Raw genomic sequence first — 7,162 nt, 5'->3', positions numbered from 1 at the left:
CTTGAAAGGTCCCTTCCCACCCAAACCTGTCTGTGATTCTATGACCATTTTTCTGCCAGCCAACAGTTCTCTGAATCACACATCCCAACCATGCTGCAACCCCAGCGAGGTGCATCACGTCTCTAACCCTTAAACTGGATGTTTCTAGAGGAAATACTGCCGGGCTTCAGCAGAGGACACTCAGGGAAGGGGGATGAGACTTTCATCCAGACCTCTTGTATATAAACCAACCAACTGATGAGCTCTCTGAAGACCATGGGTAATATATGAGCTTAACCTTACAGCATGGCCCAAGCACTGAATATCCAGAGGCAACTCCCTATCTTCAGGGGGGCGATTTAATCCAGCTCTCAAGGTTACAGAGACATCTAACTGAAGATCAGGGGTCAGATTCAGATCTCATTTATATCTCAACTCTTTCTGTGAGCAATACGCCCCTGGTTTCTCTGCCAGCCTGCTAGAAAGCTAAACAGCAGCTGAGTTGTCAGTTCAGCCCTGACCCTGCAAAGCCTCACCCGCTTGAGCAATCTCTGCCATTCGGTGGGGTCCACCCATGCCCAGCTTGGTAAATATAGTCAAAGCTGGTGGAGGACCAATAGAAAAAAAAGCATCTGAACTGTCTCCAAGATGTAACCTGGAAAAAGGAAAATATCTACCACTTAGATTTTTCAGATCAAACGTATGGGAAAAAAAAAAAAATGGAAATAATTAGGATTAATTTTTCAACTGATGCTTTTGCAAGAAAGGAGAAGGTTTGAGGGATCGGGCCCCTGAGCAAGGCAAGTCCTACGTCCCATCTGACTTGGTGCACATGCCAACTCACAGTCTGATTCGATTTAAAACAGCTGAGTTGTAAATGAGGCTTATAATGGAATTGGCAAATGACCCTTCAATAGAGCACCACAAACTCACAGCTTTCAAAAATAACCAGGGCTCCAGTCAGGATTCAGCTCTCACCCGGGTGCGAGTGCAGGATCAGGGCTGCATCACACCACCAGCTACAAAAACAGCCCAAGCAAGCAGGGACAAACCTCAGCCTCTCCCCTCTGGGGGATTTTAGAGAGGTGACCCTTCAAAAATGGAAAAAAAAAAAAAAAATAGAGAAAAGGAGGAGAAAATGCAGCCCTGCCATGTGGAGAGAGACAAGTCTCTCCTGTTTGTTTTGGCTTATCCTGATATCCAGGCAGTTTCCAACTGGAACCCAGAAATGCTGATGCTGTTTGGAGTCTGTCTGCATCTCTCCCATGACGTGAAGAGGCATTGAGGATGATGGGCTGGGATTTTTTTTTTTTAATTTTTATTTTTTTCCCCCTAACAACTATATTTACCGTTACATTTTGAACTCCCCATGCTGTCATTACAATGTCAGATGAAATTACATGTGCGATAACCATAACATCAATGCACGCACAAGTTCACAAAGGCTTTACAAGGAAACATTTTCAAGGGAAGCTGCTCACATGTCTGTACTCTAAGAGGATGTCCAAAGGACAGAATTACAGGGCGCTGGCTACAGCCAGAACTTGGCCTTGCTGGAGCTGAACAGATGGATTTCACGCTTTTTTTTTTTCAGGTTTTGCTGGATAAAACATATTCTTATTTATCCTGGTGTAACTAGGGATTGATTCCAGGGATTTAACTGATGCTATTCCGGATCTGTACCAGTGCAAAGAGATGAGGATGTGACAGTGGTCTGCAGGACAGTCTTGCAGATGGATCCAAATTGCACCATCCTACAGTGAGCTTCTGCATTGGTGCCACCATGAAGATGTTGGCAGGTAGTTCATGACTTATAGAAAGAGCTGTGTGGCCACAAGAGCTAGAACAGGGACAGCTATACCATTATAAAAGCATCTTATATCAAGCTGACTGATTGCCTTTCACATATATGCCCCATATAGCACTGGAAGACTGAGGACATGATGCTCTCTCCTGGTCCAAGATGTGCCAAAGGCATAAGAAATGATCTCTTTCTTCTCATCCACCACCAGGCCAGAGGTAACTACTCCTTATGGCTCTGCCTTTGAGGCTGTTGTTACAAAAATCCTCATTTCTGCTGGGAAAAAGTACCAACTAAGTTTCTTCCAGCTGCTATGGGCAGCTGGGTGAAGGGAACTTGGCTGATGCTCATGGAGGACAATTCCAGCAGCACAGTGATAGAGGCAGGAACCTCCAGGAGAGAGGCATCATCTTCCATTGGCACAGCTGGATGTGTAAGGCAACATCTGTACAGCTCTGATTGCACCTGCTTAGAGGGAAATGGGACAAGTATAACTAGGTCAGTCTAGTTAAAGTGCTACAACTTCCAAGCAAACCTATGGGATGTTGTAGATCAACCTCTCGGTGCAGTGCGACTTAGACATACCTACAGAGGTTTTGGCTCTCAGCTCCAAGACAGAGCAGCTGCTTTCCTCTTGCTATCTTATATTAAAAAAAAAATAAATAAAAAAAAAAAATGAAGACATCTAACACAACAGCCACCACAAGTACATGGCTGCTCCTGCGTACGCTCACCAGGGTGCAGGTTTGATCCATCTCCTGATCAAAGGGCTGGGGGATGCTCTAGGTGTGTGTGTTTGGGAAAGGTCCTGAAGAGCACCAACAGAAATGTCAAATCACTCACACTATTTCAGGATATACTTTTTGTTCTGGAAACACCAGCATTTCACCCCATGTTCCCCATCATTTCACTGTCTGTATTTCTTTATCTCTTTTCACAGCATAGATATGTCATAGAATCATAGAATGGTCTGGGTTGGAAGAGACCTTCAAGATCATCCAGTTCCAACCCTCCTGCCATCAGCAGGGACACCTTCCACTAGACCAGGTTGCTCAAAGCCTCATCCAACCTGGCCAAGAACACTTCCAGGGAGGAGCAGCCACAGCTTCTCTGGACAGCCTGGGACACTGTCTCACCACCTTCTGAGTGAAAAATTCCCTCTAACCTAAATCTCCCCTCTCTCAGTTTAAAACCATTTTCCCTTGTCCTGTCACTATCTGGCCACATGAAAAGTCACTCTCCCTCCTGTTTATAAGCTCCCTTCAAGTACTGGAAGGCTGCAATGAGGTCTCCCCAGAGCCTTCTCTTCTCATGTCAGTCTCTGGTTAAATGTATTACAGTGAATTCTCTCTAGGAGAGGAAAATTCATTAGTTGACAGGCCACAATAAAAGCAGACATTTGAAAAGATCTACCTCTCCATCCACTCACCTCACCTCCCACCTCTGGCATTTCTAATCCACATTATATTGTTTCATACGTGCATCACATTAGCAAAATATCCCTTGCAGCATTTTAATTTCTTCTCCCTGTTTGTCTGTGAAGACACACACACACAGAAAAGGAACTTAAACGCTGTGTCTTGCATTTTACATGGTTTTTTTTATATACATATATATATCTATTCAGCCTTTCCTAGGAACAGGCAAGAACCCAGCAGCTTGCCAACACCACACTTCAAAGCCGCACACCAGCGCTCGATGAAACACCAGTGCTGCGGCACATCGGGGACTTTCCTTTTCCAAACTGGTACTTCAAAATATTTATAAATGCACTTAAGTTCCATTTTGACCACTGCCTCTATTTGCAAACCCTACCCTGAGATTCATGTCAGGTCGAGGGGAGTTAAGCTCGCATTGTTGGCATACCTGAGGATAGGCAGAGGGATTCGCTCCCTGCACACAGAACAAAGCCCTGAGTTATTGCAGCTCTCTGCCCTCCGCTGACTGCAATTATGGTTAGAGAAAACCCTTGTTTATAGCAGAATCCTTCCAGTTGGGGAAAAAAAAAAAAAGAGATTTAATTATAAGGTAATGGTGGTGTGGGCGTGTGTGCGAGCGGAGCGCAGATGTGGGCACGGGAGGCTACAAGCAGGGCTGCTCCCCTTGCCCAGGTAGATGCCAGTGGCTCCAGCCTTTCTGGATGGTGAAAATAAGGGTTTGAAGTCTCCCACCATGGCTGTTGAAGGCTGAGCACTGAATCAGGTACTTGCATAGGAGATGCAAAACATGGAGAATAAAAAAAAAACCTCTAGGAGAGATGTCTGCATCACCAGGCTAGGAGCAACAGGAGGGGGTTTAAGGCGAGATGGATGTCCAAACCTTTCCCCTTTCCCTGAGTCATGGCCTTGGAGCCAGGCTCGCTTAGGTAGGTCATGAGCTAGGTTTGTTTTCCACTCCCACTTCCAAATTGTATTGCAGAATCAGAGCTCAATATGAGCTGCTGGCATTTTGCATGCAGGGATGGGCTATAGAACTTTGTAAACCCAAAAGCTTGACCAGGTCCATATAAAAAGCACTTTATAGAGGAAAAAATACAATCTAGTTCAACATACAGAGCTCTTGATGCTGCCTATGCCAAGGTACATGTTCATGAAGTACGTGCATCAGAGAATATTTTTCTAGCCCTGTCTTTTCTTCCATTTATTTTAAGGAACAGAGTGCGGTTTCCTCTCCTGCATTTCCCATATTTTGCTTAAAAATAAAATTTGAACCTCTATCAAACCAAACAGCTTCTTGAGCCCAAGGTGGTAAAAAAAAAACAACCCAACAAACCACCCAACCCTCTTCTATGGTGAACCCATCAGGAAAAGGGAATATAAGACCTGCTTGTGGCTGTATTAACCCAGCAGCATTTCAGCCCCTAAAAGCCAGAGCAAAATTTGCAGTGGATCCCTTCTACCATTGCACACAACTTCTTGGAAATGCAAAAAGCATCGAACAGAGCATGATCTGATTTATACTCAGAGCGGGGCAACTTTAACAGGAGCCGGAGTGCGGGTGTAAATCTCCAGGCACAGAAAAAGCAGCCACATAACCCTGGTCCTCTGAATTCACTCTGCTCTGAATGCCACTGCATAAGAATGAGACTTTATGGTAAAAAAGAGGGACACGTCTTTCTGCTGGATAGGAGGGATTTTTAAGGGCGCAGCACTATAAATAATCATTCAAGCCATTCTGCACATGCCTCATGTAACCCGTGATAAGCCACAGAACAGATACTGAAAAGAACATAAAAATGATGCGAGGGCTGGAGCAGCTCTGCTGTGAGGACAGGCTGAGAGAGTTGGGGCTGTTCAGCCTGGAGAAGAGAAGGCTCCGGGGAGACCTTATTATGGCCTTTCAACACTTGAACGGGTCTATGAGAAAGATGGGGACAGACTTTTTAGCAGAGCCTGGAGCAACAGGACAAGGGGTGGTGGTTTTAAACTAAAAGAGGGGAGATTCAGACTAGATGTAAGGAAGAAATGTTTTATGCTGAGGGTGGTGAGACCCTAGCCTAGGTTGCCCAGAGAGGTGGTAGAAGCCCCATCTCTGGAAACATTCCAGGTCAGGTTGGACGGGGCTCTGAGCAACCTGATCTGGTTGAAGATGTCCCTGCTCACTGCAGGGGGGTTGGACTGGGTGGCCTTGAAAGGTCCCTTCCAGCCCAAACCATTCTGTGATTCTGTGAAGAGCTGGTGGTTGAATTATGAGACGTGGAAGCTGTTGTGGACTCTCATTCATCACTGCTTTCCAAAAGCTGTAACACCTCTCCATTCACACACACAACCACAGGTGGCTTAGGTCCTCCTGGATGTATACACACCCACCCTGCCATCTGACCCTACACCTTGAGGGACTATAGATGCAAATGCATCCTCCCCTCCATGCCCTTTGCATGGGTGAGTTATGGGGACAATTGCTCTACAGTAGTGGACGATGCCACGCTCACTCCTGCTCCATGCAGACAACCCATCCCCAAGAATCTCATACCCACCCCAAATCCAGACCAAAGCCAAATAAACACAAATATCCTTGGAGGCAAGCAGGGATAGATGGCAGTGAAGGACGTGGGTGCCTCCACAACCCAGTTTATTCATTTCTTGTTATTGCCAACTCTTGCTGTTTAGACAGTGTCTGTCCTCTCCACAGAGCAGAAACCCATCTCTAGCAAACCTGCCGAAGTCCTATATGACCTTCATCTCTCTTTGACCATCCTCAAGGGCAGATTGCACCTCTGCTCTTTAAGCACATTTGAGTTTGAAGGCATTGGAGAAAGTCTCGTGTGAGAATAAAGAGGAGACTGCTTGTGAAAATGCACACCGAAACGAGAAAATAAAATGAATGGCCAGTCCTAAAAGAGAAAAATTGTGCCATGAAAGTAGAATTTAAGGAAAAAAAAAAAAAGAAACAGTTGTGCACTTCCCTGCTTTGCTAAACAGGCAGATGCAACCTGTATTTCTCTTTTGAAACTTTAATGGGAAGAATATGATTCTGCTGCAAGCGTATTTTATATGCCTGGCGATTAAAGAGGAAGTGAAGGGCATAATTTATGGAATTGTGAAACACAGAGGATAGCTTTCTGGCTGCAATGTTTCTTTATTTTCTTGTTATCCCTTTTATTCTTCCTTTTGCTTCTAGGCTTGTGAAAGGTGATGGATGGGCAGTGATGGAGACAGAAATCTTCCTTTTATATTCCCAGGGCAGGTACTGCATCAGCAACCATAGCGGCTACATGAGCTGCACCTCCTCTGAACAAGAACAATCCCGAGACAGAAAATAAGGTGCTTCAGTGTCTCCTCAGGCTTTCTACAGGTGCTTTCCTGCTCTCACAACCATCTCACCTCTCAGTCACTAACGGGCTTCATGCTTTCAATCAGGAAGGTTGATCCAAGTCTTGCTGTAGCCAGCGACACACAAAATGGCCAAGCTCATACCCTGACTGATTCTCCAGACCCTGCATTTCCAGGGACAGTCTACTCCTCACCCTTTGAGCTCTGCCAAGACCCTGGCACTTCCCATCTGTACCACCTCAGTAGGAAGCAAGAACCATCTCTGTTTGGCTAGAAAGCCACCCTGTAAAAAAAGACCTCCTGGTCTTGGTGGCCAACAAGGAGTCAGCAGCATGCCCAGCAAAAATGGCAAGACAAATACCAAGTTGGATTAGCAAACATGTTGCCTGAAGGTTGAAAGAATGATCTTTTTGCTCTTTTTGGCACTTGTGAGACCACAGCTGGAGTGCTGTGTCCAGTTTGGGCTCTCCACACTGACACTGTCACTGTGGAGGTACACCAAGATGGTCAGAGGGCTGGAGGACACAAGGTAAGAATAGAGGTTTGTTCAGACTGTGGAAGAAGGGGTTAAGGGGGAATCTAATTTTTTCATCTACCTATCTAATGCATC

This window comes from Antrostomus carolinensis, unplaced genomic scaffold, assembly GCF_000700745.2.
Source record: "Antrostomus carolinensis isolate BGI_N321 unplaced genomic scaffold, ASM70074v2 scaffold4016, whole genome shotgun sequence".
In the NCBI taxonomy this organism is placed as follows: domain Eukaryota; kingdom Metazoa; phylum Chordata; class Aves; order Caprimulgiformes; family Caprimulgidae; genus Antrostomus; species Antrostomus carolinensis.
This window is presented reverse-complemented; position numbering follows the sequence as displayed.